The sequence below is a fragment of the Muscardinus avellanarius genome (assembly GCF_963383645.1).
Source record: "Muscardinus avellanarius genome assembly, chromosome: 4".
Lineage (NCBI taxonomy): Eukaryota > Metazoa > Chordata > Mammalia > Rodentia > Gliridae > Muscardinus > Muscardinus avellanarius.
In genome coordinates, this window is record NC_137789.1 from 128,069,243 (window position 1) to 128,090,715 (window position 21,473).

General features: G+C 38.1%; 1 pseudogene across 1 annotated transcript in view; it reads right to left on the reverse strand.

Moving 5' to 3' along the window:
• The window catches only part of LOC308261938 (cytochrome P450 2C25-like), a 39,760-nt pseudogene extending 20,821 nt beyond the window's left edge, over positions 1-18,939 (reverse strand). The window contains exons 1-5 of the transcript in view: positions 18,772-18,939; positions 17,164-17,325; positions 16,837-16,987; positions 12,900-13,060; positions 741-915 (exon numbers count right to left, since the gene is read on the reverse strand). The product of the transcript in view is annotated as a cytochrome P450 2C25-like (transcript). The remainder of the gene's footprint in view (positions 1-740; positions 916-12,899; positions 13,061-16,836; positions 16,988-17,163; positions 17,326-18,771) is intronic.
• Positions 18,940-21,473: the final 2,534 nt, after the last annotated feature.

The following is a 21,473-nucleotide window of genomic DNA, read 5'->3' on the forward strand; positions in this document are numbered from 1 at the left end:
ACTATGATGAATACAGTGCACCATTAAAAAAATAATAATAAAAAAAGAAAATCTTATATTGCCAAATAAAAGAGCTGTAGAAAAAAAATAACTTGACAATATAGGGAAGAATTTAGCTCTAGGCTTTTATTTAACTCCACTGGTTTATATATCTGCCTCTGGAACAGTACTACACTGTTTCAATTATTGTAGCTTTATATGGTTTGAAATCAGAAAATATACATCTTCTAGCTTTGTTCTTCTTTGAGATTGTTTTGGGTATCTAGAGTCCATATTCCATATCAGGATAGTTTTTTTCTGAAAAATAAATAAATAAATGTATGATAGCTTCACCTAAAAAAAAAAGAAAAGAAAAAATATTCTCTGGTAAGAAAGAAAGCAAAAAGAAATATTGAACTGTTATCTTTTAGTCATCAAAAGCTTGGTATCTGACAAATGAAACTGTTTTGTGAGATTATCATCATTAATATTGGATAAATTGCTATAAAACTAGATGTCAACCACTAAGCCAAGCATGGAAAGGAGGGATGGGGAGGGAACGGGGTGGGGATCGGGTAGGGGCTAACTGGGCGATGTGTGCATGTATGTCTACAAAAGTATTTTCTTTATACCATTATGATGTATGAATACATTGCACCAATAAAAAATAAAAATAAAAAATAGAATTATTGGCTTAATCTAGTCAATTTAGAATTATTCAATGAACCACAAAAATAACTGAGGTGATATTAATATTTTACTTGCTCCATTTTTAGTAGAAAACTATCAATGAAATCCAGAGGATTGTGAACATCCAGTGATTTATGGTGTTCTTTTGCTTTGTCCAAAACACTTTCTTGTTAGATAAATATTTTTAAATATTTTGTTATGACTCCCTGGAAGATACTTGATGAGAGCAGGAAATATATGGAAGAGCTACAACATAAAATATTATTTAAAATATTAAATATTTAAAATTTAAGTATTTCTAGTGTTTGAATTTTTTATACATATTTTTATTGAAAATAAATGGTATACATTTAAACTATACTTGGTGCCCTCTCCCCCCTACCCCCGATTTCCTTTCCCCACCCCCCACCAATGATTGTCCAGGGTAACCATGCTATATTCATACTTTTACACATATACGGATGTAGACCCTCATTAATCAAGTTCAGCTTTCTTCCTCTCCTATCTTTCCATTCAAACTTTGCTGAGAATACCTTTCCATTATTTGGAGCCCCTCTGGTATCCCCTATACTTCCTAGTTTGGGCAATATGTATATATATATATATATATATATATATATATATATATATATATATATATATATGCATTATATTCATACATCATATTGTGGTAAAAAAAAAAACTTGTGTGTACATACATGTACACTTCACCGATTTAACCCCTACCCAATTCCCACCCATTTACTCCCCATCCTTCCTTCCCTTGCTTGGCTTAGTGGTTGGCTTCGATATGTTTAAGTACATTGTGTGTTCTAGAGAATTTCCTTCTCCCTCCCTCACATCTCCTCATTTAGGTTGTCTTGTTTGCTCCCCTATAGGATTTCCTTTTCCATCTAGAGTTCCTCCTATGACCCATTTCTCCTTAGCTTTCACATATGAGGGAAAATATCTGATTTCTTATTTTTTGTGACGGACTAATCTCACTTAGGATAATGTCCTCCAGTTCCATGCATTTCCCTGAAAATGATATAATTGAGTTTTTTTTTAAATGACTGAGTAAAATTCCATTGTGTACATATCCCACAGTTTTGTAATCCATTCATCTATTGATGGACACATTGGGTGGTTCCATAGTTAGGCTATGGTGAATTGTGCAGCTATGAACATAGATACACATGCATTAGTTTGGTTGTTTGGTTTCCTTTCTTTTGGGTAGATACCCAGAAGTGGTATTGCTGGATCAAATGGTGGATTTTTTCCCATTCTTCTAAGGATTTTCCATACTGTTTTCCAAAGTGGTGGCACTAATTTGCAATCCCACCAATGATGTTTTAGAGTTCCCACTTCTCCACATCCTCGCCAGCATCTGTTGTTGTTTGTGTTTGAATGACTGCCATTCTAATTAGAGTTAGGTAAAATCTCAGAGTAGTTTTGCTTTGCGTCTCTCTGATTGCCAATGATGTTGAGCATTTTTTCATGCATTTATTGGCCATTTGAATTTCTTCTTTCATGAAGTGTCTATTTAGTTCACTTGCCCATTTTGTTATTGGATGCTTTGTTTTCTTAGTGTTGAGTTTCTTGAATTCTCTGTATATTCTAGATATTAGTCCTATATCTGATGTGTAGGTGGCAAAAATCTTCTCCCATTCTGTTGGCTCTCGGTTAAGGTCCTTGACAATTTCCTTTGCTTAACAGAAGTTCTTCAGTTTCATGCAATCCCAAGTGTTGATTCGCCTTTTAATTTGTTGTGCCTTTGGGGTCTTGTTGAGAAAGTGTTTATCTGTGCCTATGTGTTGCAGTGTTGGACCTATGCCCTCTTCAAGGAGCTTCCAGGTCTCTGGTTTGATTTACAAGTCTTTGATCCATCTTGAATTAACTCTTGTGCAGAGTGAGAAAGTGGGATTAATTTCCAATTGTCTGCATATGGTTAACCAGTTTTACAAACACCATTTGTTGAACAGACTATCTTTTTTCCAGTGTATGTTTTTGGCCCCTTTTTCAAAAATCAATTGGCTGAAAGCATGTGAGCTTGTTTCTGGGTCTTCTATTCTGCTCCATTGGTCTATGTATCTGTTTTTTTTTTCCAGTACCATGCTGTTTTTATTACAATGGCTTTGTAGTAGAGTTTAAAGTCAGGTATTGTGATTCCTCCTGCATGGTTTTTGTTGCTGAGAACTACCTTGGCTATTCTGGGCTTTTTGTTATTCCCGATAAATTTAAGGACTGATTTTTCTATGTCTGTGAGAAATGATCTTGGTAGTTTAATGGGCACTGTGTTGAATCTGTAGATCATTTTTGGGAGGATGGCCATTTTAATAATATTTATTCTGCCAATCCATGAACATGGAAGATCTTTCTATCTTCTAAGATCTTCTTCAATTTTTTTTTCAAAATTTATAATTTTTTTGTAGAGATCTTTTACATCCTTGGTTAAGTTTATTCCTAAGTATTTTATTTTTTGGTGGAGATCCTGAGTGGAAGTGTTTTCTGAATTTCTTTTTCAGTGGATTTATGGTTGGTGTACAGGAAAGCTTCTGATTTTTAAGATTGATTTTGTATCCAGACACTTTGATGAATTGTTGATCAGTTCTATAAGCCTTTTGGTTGAATGTGTTGGGTTTTTAAATATAGTATCATGTCATCTGCAAATAGTGAATGTTTGAGTTCTTCTTTTCCTATTTGTACTCCTTTGATTTCCTTTTCTTGCCTTATTGCTCTGCCTAGAGTCTCTAGTACTATATTGAAGAGAAGTGGTGATAATGGACATCCTTGTCTCATTCCTGTTTTTAGGGGGAATTCTTGAAGTTTTTCCCCACTTAATATGATGTTGATGGTGGGCTTATTATAGATTGCCTTTATGATGTTCAGATATGTTCCTTCTATTCCAATTCTCTGCAGTGTTTTTATCATAAATGGATGCTGGATTTTATTAAATGCTTTTTCAGTGTCTATTGATATGATCATGTAATTTTTGTCTTTGATTCTGTTTATATGATGAATTACATGCATTGATTTTTGTATGCTGAACCAGTCTTGCATTCCTGGGATGAAGAATAACCTGGTCCTGGTGTATGATTTTCTTGATATGGTTTTGAATGCGTGTTGCTAGTATTTTGTTTAATAGTTTTGCATCCAAGTTTATCAGAGATATAGGCCTGTAGTTTTCCTTCCTTGAACTGTCTTTATTCTGTTTGGGTATTGGTGTGATGTTGGCTTCATAGAATGTATTTGGAAGAGTTCCAGCTTTTTCTATTTTATGAAATAGTTTGAGGAGTATTGGGGTTACCTCTTCTAGAAAGGTTTTATAGAATTCACTTGGGAAACCATCTGGTCCTGGGCTTTTCTTTGATGTTAAGCTCTTTATTGTTTTTTCAATCTCTTTGATTGTGATTGGTTGGATTAAGTGTTCTATATCTTCTGAGTTTAGGAAGGTTATATTTATCTGTGGAGTTGTCAAATTCCTCCAGATTTTCCATTTTGTTGGAGTATAGTTTTTCAAAGTAGTTTTTGATAATACTCTGGATTTCTACACTGTCAGTAGTAATGTCTCCTTTTTCATCTCTTAACTTCATAACTTGGGTTGATTCTTTTTTTTTTAGTTAGGTTGGCTAGTGGTTTATCTATCTTTTTAATTTTTTAAGAAACCAGCTTTTGGTTTTGTTGATTTTCTGTATTGATTTTATTCTCTATTTCATTAATTTCTGCTCTAATTTTAATAATTTCCTGTCTTCTACTGGCATTGTGGTTCAATTGTTCCTGCTTTTCAAGGGCTTTGAGGTGTGCCATTAGGTTATTTATTTGAAGATTTTTTGTTTTTCTTATGTGAGCACTCAGTGCCATAAATTTTCCTCTTAATAATGTCTTCAATGTGTCCCAGAGGTTTTGATATGTTGTATCTTTATTTTCATTTGTTTCTAGAAATTTCTTGATTTCACCTCTTACATCTTCTATGACCCATTCTTCATTCAGAAGTGTGGTGTTCAGTGTCCACATGTTTATGTTGTTTCTCTGGGTCTTCTTATAGTTGATTTCTAGTTTCCTTCCACTATGGTCTGAAATGACACATGGAAGTATGTAACATTTTTTAAATTTGCTAGTGCTCATTTTGTGTCCCAGGATATGATCTATTTTGGAGAAGGTTCCATAAAGGTTTTGTGAGCAGCTGAGATGAATGTAAACTCCACTGTATTTGGGTAATAATTTCTATATGTGTCCAACAGGTCCATTTGATTAATGGTGTTCTTTATTTCTGAGGCATCTTTACTGACCTTTTGTCTGGAAGATCAGTTTAATGTTGCGAGAGGTGTGTTGAAGTCTCTCAGTATTATTGTATTGGGATTTATGTGTGACTTCATGTCACAAAGAGTTTGATTTATGAAAGTAGCTGCACCTATGTTTGGAGCATAGATGTTGATTATTGTTATTTCCTCTTGCTGGATTATTCCTTTTACCAGTAAAATATGACCTTCTCTGTCTCTTCTAATAAGTTTGGGTTTGAAGTCTAACTTGTCTGATATCATAGTTGCTACTCCTGCTTGCCTTCGAGTTCCATTAACATTTATTACCTTGCTCAAGCCCTTTACCATGAGTTTGTTCCTATCTTTGCTTGTAAGGTGTGTTTCTGGTAAGAAACACAACAGATGGATGGATTTGGGGTTTTAATCCATTTTGTCACTTTGTGTCTTTTTATTGGGAAGTTGAGGCCATTTACATTCAGTGTGATTATTGAGAGATAATTTTTAATTCCTAACATATTGAGATTTTGTTTTTGTTTGAGATCCTGTTTATTCTTCTTTGATTAGTTGTCTGATGGATGGGAAATCTTGTTTCTTTTTATTATCTATTTCTTCTTTGCAGTTAATCTCCTTGAGTATTTTCTCTAGCACTGGTTTTGAAGACATAAATTCCTTCAGTTTCTGATTTTCATGGAAGCTTCTTATTTCCCCATCTAATTTGATAGATAGTTTTTTTTATTTTTTTTATTGGTGCACTGTATTCATACATCATAGTAGGATACATACTTTTGTAGAAATACTTGCACACTTTTCCCAGTCAGCCCCCACTCACTCCCCACCCCATTCTCTCCCTATCCCTCCCTCCCATGCTTGGCTTAGTGGTTGACATCTAGTATTATGGCAATTTATCTAAAATTAAAAATGGTAATCTCACATAAGTTTCATTTGACTGATACCAAGCTTTTGATGACTTAAAGATGACATTTCAATATTTCTTTTTGCTTTCTTTCTTACCAGAGAATATTCTTTTTCTATTTTCAGGTGAAACTATCATATATTTATATATTTATTTTTCAGAAAAAAATCTATCCTAATATGGAATATGGTATCTAGGTACCCAAAACGATCTTTAAAAAGAACAAGCTAGAAGATATATATTTTCTGATTTCAAACCATATAAAGCTACAATAATTGAAACAGTGTAGTACTATTCTAAAGGCAGATATATAAACCATTGGAGTTAAATAAAAGCCTAGAGCTAAATTCTTCCCTATATTGTCAAGTTATTTTTGACAAGGTTTCTACGAACATTTGGTGGTGGAAATATTAATCTTTTAACTAAATATTGTTAAAAATAATAATTACATGGAAAAGAATAAAATTGGACCCTTACCTAATCCCATATAAAAATATTAACTCAAAATAGATAAAGGACCTAAATATAAATCTTAAGACTATAAGCTTTTAGGAGAAAATCTGGGTCATTAAACCTCACAACATTGAAATTGGCAGTGATTTCTTGGTTATGATTTCAATGGCACAGGCAACAGAAGAGTATACAAACTCCCTAAAAAAAAAATATTGTATATCCAAAGACAATGTAAACAGAGTTAACAGTTACTAATAGAATGGGATAAAATATTTCCAATTGCTATATCTGAAGGTATATTAATATTCCAACTAGAAATCCTAAAAATTAACAACAATAAAGGCAAACAATACCCTTTACAGATAGGTAAAAGACTAACATAAATAATGAATCTCCACAGATAACCAATCTTAGTTGTCTGTTGGATGGAAAATCTTGTTTCTCTAGTTCTGGTGTGTGTTACCTATTTCTTCTTTGTAGTTAATCTCTGAGTATTTTCTCTAGCGCTGGTTTTGAAGACATAAATTCCTTCAGTTTCTGTTTGTCATGGAAGCTTCTTATTTTTCCATCTAATTTGATAGAAAGTTTTGCTGGGTAGGAAATTTTTGGCTGGCAGTTGTTTTCTTTCAGAATTGGGAATATGTTACTCCAGGCCCTTCTGGCTCTCATAACTTGATTTGGGAAGTCTGGAGTGATTCTAATTGGTTTGCCTCTGAATGTCACTTGGCCCTTTGCTTTTGTTGCCTTTAAGATTCTCTGCTTGGCTTCCACATTGGTCATTTTGACAATTATGTGGCGTGGGGATCCTCTTCTCCGATCCTGTCTAAAGGGAGTTCTATAAGTTTCCTGGACCTGTGTATTGGCCTCTTGCTCGATGTCTGGAAAATTTTCTGCTATTACTTCCTTGAAGAGATTGTTGATCCCTTTGGTTTCACTTTCTTTTCCCTCCTCTATTCCAATTATTCTTAGATTAGCTCTCTTAAAATGGGCCCATATTTCTTCAATATCAGATTCCTGCTGTTGGATATTTTTTTCTAGATTAGAAACTATGCGTTCATTTTTGGATTGCTCATCTTCTAAGAGCGAGATTCTGTTCTCCATGTGGTCTAATCGGTTGTTTGTGCTTTGAATTGAGGCCTTTACTTCATTAATTGCATCCTTTATCTCTTTTTGGCTCTCTCTGAGTTCTTTTCGAAGCACCTCTATTATTTCTACAGTTATTTTCCTGATTTGATCTTCTAGAAATCTCTGATTTTCATTTTTTTTGGGTTCTGATGTTGTGGGGTTGTGGGCATTCATTGCTCCAGTATTATTCCTCTTTCCCATGATTTCGGATGTTTGTGCCTTCTCTTGGTTCTTCCCTTGTGTCACTATGACTTCACTTAAGGTGTTCTGGATCTCGAGTCAGTAGTATCTCAGACCCCACTACTCCTTTACTGGGTTTTATCACAGAGTCTCCGACCCAGAGAGTCGATAGAGGCTGCTTTAGACTGTGGGGGGTGCCAGGTTGCATGTTCTCCTATGGTGTGATATCTCTGCCACCGCCCCTCCCCCACTGGGTCAAGTCCCAGGGAGTACAATACTGGGATTTCTCCTCTGTGGCCCGCAATTTGACTCACTGTTCTTGAGTGCACAGATGTAGCTGTACTCTACTCGCTGAATTTGCTGCTGCTGCCGCCGGTGGCAATATGGCGCCGCTGCTATACCCTCGGCTATGGGGCTTGCGTTTTCTTCTTGGTTTTGATTTCGACTCTGAATCCCTGCAGCGTGTGCTGAGCTCAGCCACTGGGAACTTTAGATGCTCTCTGCTTGGAGAAATCCCGCCTGGCTGTTCCGCAGTGGCTCACCTTGGCTTGCTGTAGCCGTCCCGTGAATTCGCCGGTGCCGGCAGTATGGCGCTGCTGCCGCGTCTGCCGCGTCCTCAGGCGCGAGGCCGGTTATCTCCTCTGTGGCTGTTCTCAGTCCGCTTTCTCTCTGGAGCCTGGTGATTTTTTGTTTCACTGGTGATGGTGTTTTCTGGCTATGAAAGGCGCTGATTTTGTGGTAATGGAGATTTGTTGTTAGCGGGGCTCTTAAGCCCCGCTTTTCTCGGTCGCCATCTTCCCGGAACACTCTGATAGATAGTTTTGCTGGGTAGAAAATTTTGGGCTGGAAATTGTTTTCTTTCAGAGTTTCGAATATGTTACTCCAAGCCCTTCTTGCTTTCATGACTTGGTTTGGGAAGTCTGGAGTGATTTTAATTGGTTTACACCTTAATGTCAGTGGCCTTTTGTTTTTGTTGCCTTTAAGGTTCTCTCCTTGGCTTCCAAATTGGTCATTTTGACAATTATGTGGCATGGGGAACCTCTTCTCTGATCCTGTCTAAAGGGAGTTTTATAAGTTTCCTGGACTTGTGTATCGACCTCTTGCTCTATGTTTGGAAAATTTTCTGCTATTGCATCTTGAAGAGATTATTGATCCCTTTAGTTGCACCTTCTTTTCCCTCCTCTATTCCAATTATTCTTAGGTTGGCTCTCTTAAAATGGACCCATATTTCTTAAATGTCAGATTCCTGCTGTTTGATTTTTTTTTTCTAAATTTCAAACTATGCGTTTGTTTTTGGAGTGATCATCTTCTAGGAGCAAGATTCTATTCTCCATGTGGTCTAATCAATTGTAATCTCAATCACCACTATGCAATTACTGGGTTGTATCGCAAAGTCTCAGACCCAGGGAGTTAATCAAGGCTGCATGAGACCAAGGGGTACGAAGTTGGTGTTTTCCCATGGGGAGCTGCGACTAGTGTGTGGTATCTCTGCCACCACTACTCCTTCACTGGGTTGGACATCAAAATCTCAGACCCAGCCGGGCGTGGTGGCGCACGCTTGTAATCCCCACGCTTGTGAGGCAGAGACAGGAGGATCGCGCAGGTTCGAAGCTAGCCGCGTGCGCTGGCTTAGGAGACCCTGTCTCCAAATTTAAAAAATGTAAAAATAGGTCTGGGAGTGTAGCCCAGAGATAGAAGGGCTTCCAGGAACCCCAGTACCACCAAAAAAAAAAAAAATCTCAGACCCAGGGAAAAATTCAAAGTTGCACAGTTCCTGGGGGTGCAGTACTAGGATTTCTTCTTTAGGGGCCACAATTTTACTCATGGTTATTTTGTGCGCTTATTTGAAGTTGTTGCAGACACAGTGAACTTGCCACTGCTGCTGGCACTATGGTGCCACTGCCATGCCCTTGGCTGTGAGGCTGGTGTATTTCTTTTCTGGTTTTGAGCTCTGTTCTGTGTCCCTGGAGGACGTGCTGAGCTTGGCCACTAGGAGTTTTAGACGTTCTTTGCGCTGAAAAAACTGGTGAATTATACCCGGATGAGCCACAGCTGCTCACTTTAGCTCCTTGTTTATCTTTCCTCTCTGGAGCCTGGTGGGTTTTTGAGTGAGCCGATCTGGAGCTGTCACAGGTGCAGTGAACTCGCCGCTGCTGCTAGCTATATGGCGCTGCTGCTGCACCCTCAACCGTGAGGTTGGCGTATTTCTTTTCTGGTTTTGAGCTCTGTTCTGAGTCCCTTTCTTCTCTGGAGCCTGGTGCTGCGAGGGAAGATGGCGCTGGCGCAGCTCCGCCGCCAAATGTGGGCTAGTTTCTTTTCTGGTCTCTGGTTGTTCTTCTAGCCTTCTTTTTCTCTGTCCCTTGTATTTACAGTTTTTATTTCTCTGGTGATGGTTTTTTCTCACTGTGAAAAGTGCTGATTTTGTGGCAATAGAGATCATTTTTTAGCGGGGTTCGTAAGCACTGCTTGCTCAGTCGCTATCTTCCTGCAAGTCTCTAGTTTGGGCATATTAGAGGAAAGATATGTCTCTTCTTTCTTTGTGTTTGGCTGGTCTCACTTAACATAATGCTCTCCAATACTTTCCATCTTCTTGCAAATGACATGATTTTGTTCTTCTTTATAGCTGAATAGAATTCCATTGTGTGTATTTCCCATAATTTTGCAATCCATTCTTCTGTTGATGGGGACATGGGTTGGTTCCATATTTTGGCTATTACAAATTGTGCTGCTATGAACATAGGTATGCATTTGTTGCTGTAGTTCTCTGATTTCAAACCCTTTGGAAAAATACCCAGGAGTGGTAGAGCTGGATCATATGGTGGATCTATTCCCATTTTTCTAAGAAATCTTCACACAGATCTCCAAAGTGGCTGAGCTAGTTTGCATTCCCATCAACAGTGTAAAAGAGTTCCTCTTTCCCCACATCCTCGCCAGCATTTGTTGTTGTTTGATTTCTTTATGCTTGCCACTCTGACTGGGGTTAGATGGAATCTCAGTGTAGTTTTGATTTTCATCTCCCTGATGGCTAATGATGTAGAGCATCTTTTCATATATCTATTAGCCATTTGTATCTCTTCTTTTGTAAAATGTCTCTTAAGTTCAATTGCCCATTTCTTGATTGGGTTGTTTGTTTTCCTAGTGTAGAGTCTTTTGAGCTCTTTGTATATTCTGGATATTAGCCCCCTATCCAAGTGGTGGCTGGTAAAGATCTCCCATTCTATAGGCTTCCTCTTTAGGTTCTTGATGGTTTCCTTTGATGAGAAAAAAAATTTTAGTGTGTTACATCCCACCTGTTAATTCTTGCTTTAATTTCCTGAGCTTTGGAGGTTTTGTTGAGAAAGTTACTGCCTGTGCCAATATGTTGTAGTGTTGAGCCTATTCTCTCCTCTAATAGCTTCACAGTCTCTGGTCTAATTTCTTTTTTTTTTTTTTTGGTGGTACTGGGGTTCCTGGAAGCCCTTTTTCCTCCGGGCTACACTCCCAGACCTATTTTATATTTTTTCAAAACAGGGTCTCTTACGCCAGCACGGCTGGCTTCGAACCTGCGCGATCCTCCTGTCTCCGCCTCCCAAGCGCGGGGATTACAAGCGTGCGCCACCACGCCCAGCTCTGGTCTAATTTCTAAGTCTTTGATCCATCTTGAGTTGATTCCTGTGCATGGTGAGAAGTAAGGATTTAGTTCCATCTTTCTACAAATGGATAGCCAGTTCTCTCAGCACCATTTGTTGAAAAGGCTGTCTTTTCTCCAGCGTATGAGTTTGGCACCTTTGTCAAAGATTAATTGACTATAGGTGTGTGGATTTGCTTCTGTATCTTCTATTCTGTTCTGGTCAGTGTACCTATTATTGTGCCAGTATCATGCTGTTTTTACTACTATTGCTCTATAGTATAATTGGAAGTCTGGAATTGTGATGCCTTCTGCGTGATTCTTATTGCTGAGAATTGCTTTGGCTATTCTGGGTCTTTTCTTTCTCCATATGAAGTTCATGATTGATTTTTCTAGGTCTATGAAGAATGTCGCTGGTATTTTAATGTGAATTGCATTGAATCTATAGAACACTTCTGGCAGAATGGTCATTTTGATGATATTTATTCTGCCTATCCATGAGCACGGGAGATCTTCCCATCTTCCAAGGTCTTCTTTAATTTCTTTCTTTAATGTTTTTAAAAATTCTAAATATTTAAAAGGTATTTATATATGTTTGGAAATTTTAAATTAAGAAGTGTGCAGCAAGTTCTAGAGAGAAATTATAGCTATAAATGTTAATCAAATATAATATCTATCTTCATTTATAATTTTATTGTGAATAAATAGTAATTTGCTTGTAGAAAGGTTTGTTGAATAAAATTCTAGGCAGAGCAGCAAAGATGATAACCCTTTCCTCAGGTCCTTAATCTTTCTAGTGTAAATGCATTTTTATCAATTCACTCATTTTCTATAGCAATTCTTCCCAACATCATGAACAATAGGATGGCATAAATTAATGTGACTCACATGTTGTGGATGTCAACATCAAGGGACCTGGGCTACACACATTTAGAGCACAAAGCCAGTCTATTCTGTTTTTATTTCTGCCAACCAGCCTCACACTTTGAATCTGCATTTTAGAACTGGAGGTGGCTCAAGGACAATGTGAAGCCCAATTGTGCACCAGAGGAGGTAAGTGACTTATAATGATCAAAAATAAAAATTAAAAACAGTCATTATGCAGAGTAAAGGTCAGGCTAGTTCATCACAGGGCAAATTGTCAGTCATTTTTAATGACCCATACGCCTTTAAACCAATAATTTTGTTATTCCTAACCCAGTGACCTTGTCGGAAAGGAAGCCAATTGAAGATCAAGCATTCCTACTTTATTCAGTGATTTCTGTCAGCTTCTGTGATCCCAACTATTTTCCCTCCTTGAAGAAGACATTCTCTTCCAGAATTAGAATTGCCCTGTTACTTAATATGATACAGAGGTCTCTAAGTATTCATTGAAGGACAGGTTTTATGGGTAAAGGAAGCTTTCTAAAAGAACCAGGATGCCCAGTGAGTGAACAAAATGATTTATAGAAATAGCACTTTGTGGCTTAATTGGCAAACCACTGGGCAGGGGCAAAGAGGCTTGAAAGCTAGCCTTACATATATGGACATTTGATTTCCTGGATTTTGTTGAAGAACTACAAAGCTTTTTCTAGATATTCACTCCATAATGCTCTGCTCAGGACAGTGGAATCCAACATTTACACCTCAGATTGGTCTGTAAGAATTTTGGACATGAGAGAAAGAAAAAAAACACCATAAATATTTTCTCAGGAAGAAAGAATCTTGCCCTTACCTGCATCCATGGGGAGCTCAGAATCTTGATGTTTTCATTGAATCTGTCCATGAGGGTAAGAAAATTTGGATCTTTATAATCAAAACAATTCTGGAAAATAATGGAGCAGATCACATTGGCAGGAGCACAGCCCAAGATAAATGTGGGATCACAGGGTGAGCCTAAAGAAGTGGAAATGATTTTAAATACCACTAAAACATACCCAAAACTCCAACTTTTATTCATTAGCAAGTGCTTTAGAAATTTAAATCAGTATGTTACCTACAACTTTCCCTAACAGCGGGCCCGCCCCCCACCATGGCCGCATCCTGGCCAAGGACAACATCTATAAGGTGAAGGCGGCCATCAAAAAAGTGAGGAAGTGACGAAAACAGCAACCAGAGTTCTGTGTCTGATGTCTATCAGCTCAAGGTGGACAGCAGCACCAACTAAGTCCCAGTGCCCAGCAGAGTGAGTCCCTGAGCCCAGCCTACACTTCCGACTTCTGCACCAATGACTCCCAGCACCCCACTCTGGGCCAGGAAATTCTTGAGGAGCCCTCCCTGTCCGCCTCAGAAGTTGCTGATGAACTGCTCCCCCATGAAGGAAGAACCAGCCTCACTAGAGACACAGATTGCTGAGGAAGAGGAAGACTCAGGTGCTCCACCCCTGAAGTGCTTCTGTGTGGACCAACCCACAATGCCGCAGACAGCAACTGAAAGCTAGCACCATTGCAGCCACTTTGTCTCCTGGCCTGCTTCTATTTATTGCATTCTGGTTTTCGCTGTGCTGTGTTGTTGGGGTATGGGCAAGCACTGGGGTCCAGAGTCTGCTGGAAGGCCTACATAGGACTTGGGGTTATAGCATCCTCTTCCCATTCCTGGCACCTTTGTCTGCTTGCTCCAGAGAAGAGGAGTACTCATGTCTTTTACACCCCAAGTAAGCTGGAGCATCAGCCATCCCAAGTTCATCTGTCACCTCCAGGTAGCATTCTCTGCTTCAGAAACTCTGGAGTGAGCAGTTGGCACTTCTGAGGGGCGAAGAGATGTGGAAGGCACCCTTTGGGGGAGAGAGTGCCTAGGTTTATTTGAACTTGAAAGGAGATTGTAGATTCACTGACTGCTGTTGGAGAAAGACTGAGTAGAGACACAGGAGGGCAAGAAGGGAGGCTCCTCCAGGAAGGAAGAGCTTTTCTCCATGCACAGGCATAAAGTCCACATTGATTTCTTGCCATCCTGGCCTTTCAGCCTGTTATGAGGCAGTTCAGCCTCTTCTGGGCACTCTAGCTGCCGACAGCCCTCTGCCCCGCTGAACCGGACCTCTGCCCCTCTCACACATGTACGCCCACGTGCGCACCTGCACACATATGCAGTTTTCTATTTTCACCTGTGCATTTCATTCCAGCATCCCCAGCCACAAACTACCCCAGCAAATATTTGAGATTCAGACAACAGCACCGGACCCCCACAGTACTCCTTAAACTCAAACTTTCTAGAAAGTTATCTTTTCCTTAAATCTGCATGTTTAATTGAACTTAGTGATTTTGGTTTTTGTTTCAAAAAAGTTTAAGAAAATGGAAATGGGCAACAAGTGAAGACATATTTTAACACTGAATAGAATATTTTTAAAAATTAAACTATTTGAAATATGAAAAAATTTCCCTAACAGCAAAATATTGGGTAGGGTACATTAAATCCATCACTTTTACCTTAAACCTGAGTTGGCCACCATAGCCTAGCTAATTAAATAATGGATTCTATCATAAGTTTACATCCACTATCTTTACTTATATACTTTTAATCCTAGGGATCTGCTGTTGTGAAAGAAGAAATGTGGTTTTTCTTAACCTTATAATTCAAGTATTTAGAGGAGAATCACATCTGTCTCAAATCTGTAAATATTACAGCTCTGACATAGAAAGAGAAAGAAACTGAAACTTCTTATGCATAATAAATAGTTGAAAGAATCCTGTGCGGAACCAGTGGATAGGAACTAAGGGAAAATTTTGGGGTGAGTTCATGCATTTGAAGGAACACATGTGAAAAGCAGAATTCATCTCTGTTATATATATATTTAAAAGGTAATATAAAGGATATAAAGCACAGTACAAATTTGTTTGGTTAAATCAACAGAATGAGAATTTTTTATTAAATTTAAATCCCAGATCAGGAAAACAAATACAGCGTAACTAGTTCTTATTTAGATGTCTTAAAAAAGCAAGAAAGAAAACAAAAAAGAAAAATTTTTTCTTAAGAGTTAAACTTCAAATTTAATATATACAGGACCATTCTGAACTTTGTGGATTCTGTATTGTTGATTTAGCCATTAACAGAATAGTATGTTTAAATAAATTTATTTATTTATTTATTTTATTTATTTATTTTTTTGGTGGTACTGGGGTTCCTGGAAGCCCTTCTACTTCTGGGCTACACTCCCAGACCTATTTTTACATTTTTATTTGGAAACAGGGTCTCCTAAGCCAGCGCGCGCGGCTGGCTTCGAACCTGTGCGATCCTCCTGTCTCAGCCTCCCAAGCGCGGGGATTACAAGCGTGCGCCACCACGCCCGGCTAAATTTAAAATGTGTTCATCATTTTAAGAGTCTATTATTTTATAGGTAAAGAAACTAAATTATAAAACCCTTCCCTTTTCTGGGGAAGAATTCCACAGTGAAATGCTATAATCAAATTACCAATAAACTTTACATATAAAGAGCTCCTATACATATATATGTGTGTGTGTGTATATACACACACACACACACACACACACACACACACACACACACCCTACATACAGGTCACTTGAATGAAATATGTCATTATGTTTTCAGTTACCTGCTTGCATTCTGGGTTCCTTTCAGTATTACAGGGCTTTAAGCTATCAGGAAAAGTTTTATTAAATTGAAGAAGGTAGTAGATAATTTGGGAAGTCTTTTTTTGGAGGAGAACACAGAGAAATCCACAGGAAAACCTGATTTTCGACCTTTCCTTTCACTTTATTAGGAAGAGAGAATATAAAAACAGTGTCATTTAGAATCAAATCTGATACATTCATTATGAGCAAACTTCATAGTTAAATAGAACTAATAGTGAGAGGAAATTACCACAAATTTCTATCCTTAGATCCAACAAAAATGAAGAGAGAAGATAGGCAAAAATGAGAACAGAGCTAGAATACACTTAGGAAAGACTAAAAATTACTGATAATAGTTGATAACTAGTTAAATGAATCATTTTAGAAAATGTATATTTCATAGGCTTATGTTATAGCATAATATATGTAGCAAATATGCTCAAAATATATACATGAGTAAAGAAAGTACTGGGTACCAAGATATAGTTCATTGTGATTTTTCAAGGTATACTTTGTTTACAGAGGAACAATAATTGAGGAAAATTGTATTAATACATAACTAAACTATTAAAATAGTAAGTTACACTATTCCTAGCCAGAGCTATTTCATGGGCTTTGAATAAACACTAAGGTACATCATTGCAGCTGGTCATAAGAATAAATCTAATAAATTAAAGCAGGTGTCACCTGGTTTGGGTTCCATAAAAGTATGACAGGGTCATCGCATCCAGGTTCCCTAACCTAGTGTTCTCTGGAGAAGTAATATGGAATATGTTATCTATACTTATGCTAAGGAGAAAGCATTTCTCTAACAGAATATATAAACTCAAAATCTATACTATTGATTTCTGCTTTGAAACAAATTTTGAAGCAGAATAGAATGAATAGACCTTTTACACCCATCCTGCAGGCCCAGTCAGATCTGCTGACAAAGCACAGACACACAAACACTCCTTGCCTCTTGACTTTCAACCATCTCTCCTTTCAGAGAGTTCACAGACAGCACCCAGAATAAAATATATGGCTGCCCCTGAAATGTATACAAGAGCCTCATGGGAGAAGAGAAATGTGTTTTAGTCAGTGATATACAAAATATCACCCACCGTTAGTTTTCCTCAGCTCCTCTACCAGGAAGCAGGCTTCCTCTTGAACACGATCCTCAACGGTCCTCTTCCCCATCCCCAAATCCCGCAAGGTCATGATGGAGAAGTGACGCATCTCTTTCCATGTCTTGCCATTGCTAAAAAACGACCCCTACAAAGAGGAGAATCAGACAAGGATAGAGATCCAGCCAAAAAGGAGGAAGCTGACACCTGGAAGCCATGTGGAGGGCTAAGCTTTGCCTGAGGAGCTTATTCTAGTCTCTGCTGCCCATCCTTCTTCTCCCATGACCCCTGTATTTCTCACACATGTGCATGCTTGCACTTACCAAGGTCTTTATTAGTTGTATTAGATAATGGGAAACTGCCTCTTCCAGCAAACTCTTCCCCAAGATCAACCAGAGCTTCCTTTAAGGCTTTATGTCCATACAACACAACAGTGGGCTTCCTGCCCAGATACAGAGTGAACACGGGGCCATAGAATTTTGAGAACTAGAAATGAGGAAGAAAATCCAATTATTAGCTAAAAAAACCCTTATTTGTCCATATAATATTGCTGATTCTGATTGGTTATTACTGTAATTTTTATGTTTTTGTTCTATCACACATGTTCAAATATTCATTAATTCATACATAAATATGATGGTGATGATTATAATAGCCACATATAGATGGATTATGATGTACCGTACAATGGCCAGACCATTCATAAACATATAATTAATTCTCCCTCATCACATTCAGCATCATTAAAAAATTCAACACATGGAATATGTTTCTTGTTTTACAAAGATAGTTACTAATTCATAGAATTTTAAATTCACCCCCAATGTCCCACAGTTAATATGTAAAAGACCAAAACTTTGAACCTCTATTCAGACTCTGAAGATTGAGCTATTACTATATGCCACCTTCTCACAACCATGTCCATCTTGAAATCAATGCCCAGGATATGCATCAAGGTCTCCTAAAAAACTCTTCTCAAAGAGATCCTGACTCAACACTCCCGAAGAGCTGAAATATCTGTGCTTTTATGTCACTGTAGATGTTTCTACTGCTCATCAAGTTTGAGGCCTACTTGTATATAAATACAAAGAGTGAGTACCACAAATATGGCATCATTACACTCAATATCTCCTGGAAGAGCAGTATCTTTCATGTTGTAACATCTTGACACCAGAAAAAAGCTTTGTGCAGGATTCAAAGGACTCTGTTTCTACCAGTTGGGTGCTAACTCCTTGCTTACTTCTTTAATTTCTTATATGGTCTCAGAACCAGAAACATAGCTGTTTCCTTGACATATGGCATAAATTGATTCTTCAGAGAAGATCGACTTTCATGACAATTGTGAGTTAAAATGCATAGTGAGCTGGGTGTGGTGGTGCACGCTTGTAATCCCAGCATTTGGGACATTGAGATTGGAGGATCGCGGTTCACGGACAGCCTCAGCCACTCAATGAGGCCCTCCACAACTTAGTGAGACACTGTTTCAAAATAAAGAATAAAAAATAGGGCAGGGGGTATAGCTCAGAGGTCAAATGCCCCTGGGTTCCATCTCCAGACCCATAAAAAAATGCATGGTGAATCTGGCCCATGATATTTAATAAAATCTCTAATCACAACCACTTCTCTCACCGATGACTTTTAGCCCCAAATCAGAATAAAAGAAATTAGGGATTCTCAGTCTTGTCACTTGTTAATTTTGAGTTTTTTACACAAGTAATCAAGTGTTTTTCTACTCACAAAATGCATCACTGCACCCCACCATTTCTGAAAGTAAAAAACTGGGAAAGACAAAAAGTACATCAAAGTTTGCAGGGGATATTTTGAATCACCATCATCTATTATAAAAGTGTGCCTCAAGAAATACACTATTTAAAATCATAGGTCTCTCTACTTCTCTTTGCAAGCCACTTGAGAGGTATAATGCATACTTACATTTCTTAAGGATTTGCTGATGTTCTTAATATCTACCTGCAGGATATTTCCAATAAAAGGGAGTGGAGTGGGTCCAGGAGGGAGCCTCCCTCACTCAGAGTTCTGTCTCCAGAGGGAAATGAACAATAGAGAAGAGAGAAGAAGCACCAGGACCACAACTAGATTCATTGCAGATTTCTCTTATTAGGATTTCTGCAGGTTTGCAAAGTTTTTATAACCATTGGCTTATTTACCTGTTAGTCTTTGACAAATAAATGGCTAACTAGGTTTGTTTTAATTTTTCACTCTTTAGCCTGTCTTCTGAGTGGACTTTCTCCCAATAATGCAAATGAAAATTAAATATATCTTAGTGTTCTATTTTTTCTTGTACTGGAGATTATTATTTAATGGTGCTGGGTGGGTGACCTGGTATTGTTAATTAAAAAGAAAACCCAGCTGTTTCCAATGAGAGGTCCTGATGGAGAAATGCAAAAATAAATAGGTAAAAGGTAAAAAAAAAATAGGTAAAACCAAATAGGTAAAATAAATTACTCAAAATTCAGGATTCTCAGGGCAAAGACCAGTGGAAATGTATGACTTTGAGGTACTTGGGTATATTGTATGACTATATTGGGTATATATGTATATATTCACCATAGCCAAACTATGGAACCAACCAAGATGTTCATCAACAGATGAATGGATTACAAAAAACTATGTGATATATACACAGTAGAATTTAACCCAGCCATAAAGAAGAACAAAATTACATCATTTGCTAGGAAATAGATGGAACTGGAGAACAAAATGCTAAGTGAGGTTAGTCAGTCACAAAAAGTAATAAATCAGGTGCTCTCCCTAATATGTGGAAGCTAGGGAGAAAAAGGGTCATAGGAAGAACTCTAGATGAAGAAGGAGAAACTATAGATGAGCAATATGGGTACTTAACTGAGGGTGACTGGGGTGGGGGAGGGAAATTGCCTAATGTACATGATGTACATTTATAAACATCTCAGTCAATCACCAAGCCAAACATGAGAAGGAGGGAGGCGGGAGGGAATTAAGTGAGTATTGGGTAAGGGCTAAGTGAGTGCTATGTGCATGTATGCTTCTACCATTTGACCCTATTAAGATGCATGACTACAATGAACCAATAAAAATTTTAAAAAGTGAGGGACCATAATCCTGTTGCATGGGGTTATTTTTCTTTCTTTTACAGGAAACCATTCAAATTACTACAGGGTAAGATATTAAAAATAAACAAAAAAGCCGGGCGTGGTGGCGCACACTTGTAATCTCAGCATTCGGGAGGCTGAAACTGGAGGATCACGGTTCACGGACAGCCTCAGCTATTTAGTGAGCCCCTCCGCAACTTAGTGAGACCCTGTTTCAAAATAAAGAATAAAAATAGGACAGGCGATGTGGCTCAGAGGTCAAATGCCCCTGGGTTCCATCTCCAGACCCGCAAAAAAAATAAATAAAAAATAAAAAAGCTGCAACAAACCATCAGGGATTCAGGGTAAAAATAAAAATAAAAAGGTAGCATAACATACACACTGTCCCCACCCATCTTGAAGATCCCTGCCACCAGTACATGTAGGTCATTCTCCTTCTTTGGAATGAAATAAAAATATTTTCTTTAAAAAATAAAAATGGAGCTGGGCAGGGTGGTGCATGCTTGTAGTGCCAGCATTCAGGAGGCTGAGACAGGATTGCAGTTCGTGGACAGCCTCAGCTACTTAGTGAGGTCCTCCACAACTTAGTGAGACACTGTTTCAAAATAAAGAATAAAAAATAGGGGCCAGGGGTATAGCTCAGAAGTCAAATGCCTCTGGGTTCCATCTCCAGACTCGAAAGAAAGAAAGGAAGAAAGAAAGGAAGGAAAGAAGGAAGGAAAGAAGGAAGGAAGGAAGGAAGGAAGAGAAAGAAAGAAAGAAAGAAAGAAAGAAAGAAAGAAAGAAAGAAAGAAAGAAGACTTTTAAAAAATTTAAGTGGTAAATCAGATACTCTCTAAGGACAGAGACCTGTCATTACCTCATATCTAATAGGTGAAAGACTTGGGATTTGAATGAGCGCTTCTGGTGCTCAATGTGCTGTATTACATCTTCTCAGTAGCTCCAAGAAAATGATTTTTATCTAAAGAAGCAAATCCCATGCCGGGCGTGGTGGCGCACGCTTGTAATCCCCGCGCTTGGGAGGCAGAGACAGGAGGATAGCGCAGGTTCGAAGCCAGCCACGCTGGCTTAGGAGACCCTGTTTCCAAATAAAAATGTAATAATAGGTCTGGGAGTGTAGCCCAGAGGTAGAAGGGCTTCCAGGAACCCCAGTACCACCAAAAAAAAAAAAAAAAAACCAAAAAAACCCCCAAAAAAATAAAGAAAGAAAGAAGCAAATCCCAAAATATTAGTTATTATGGATGTACATCACACTGACTGTTTGTAAAGCCATTGGCTTCTCATTACAAAGAAGCTCCTAATTCAATTGCAAGGATACTAGAACCAAAGCTCAAGATAAGAAGTCAAAGACTGGCTTCTCCTCTACCCATTGCTGCAGAGATGAAACTTTCTCAGCAGAAATGTAGGAAGAGCCAATCTCAGCAAACAGAACAGGGAAGACCTGAGAAACCATGACTTTCTCCATTTCCCAGTATCCTCCAGACAAGCTTTTCCTGTTATTATGCATCTGTCATTGTGTACAATGTAAATTGTATGACAATTAAACGT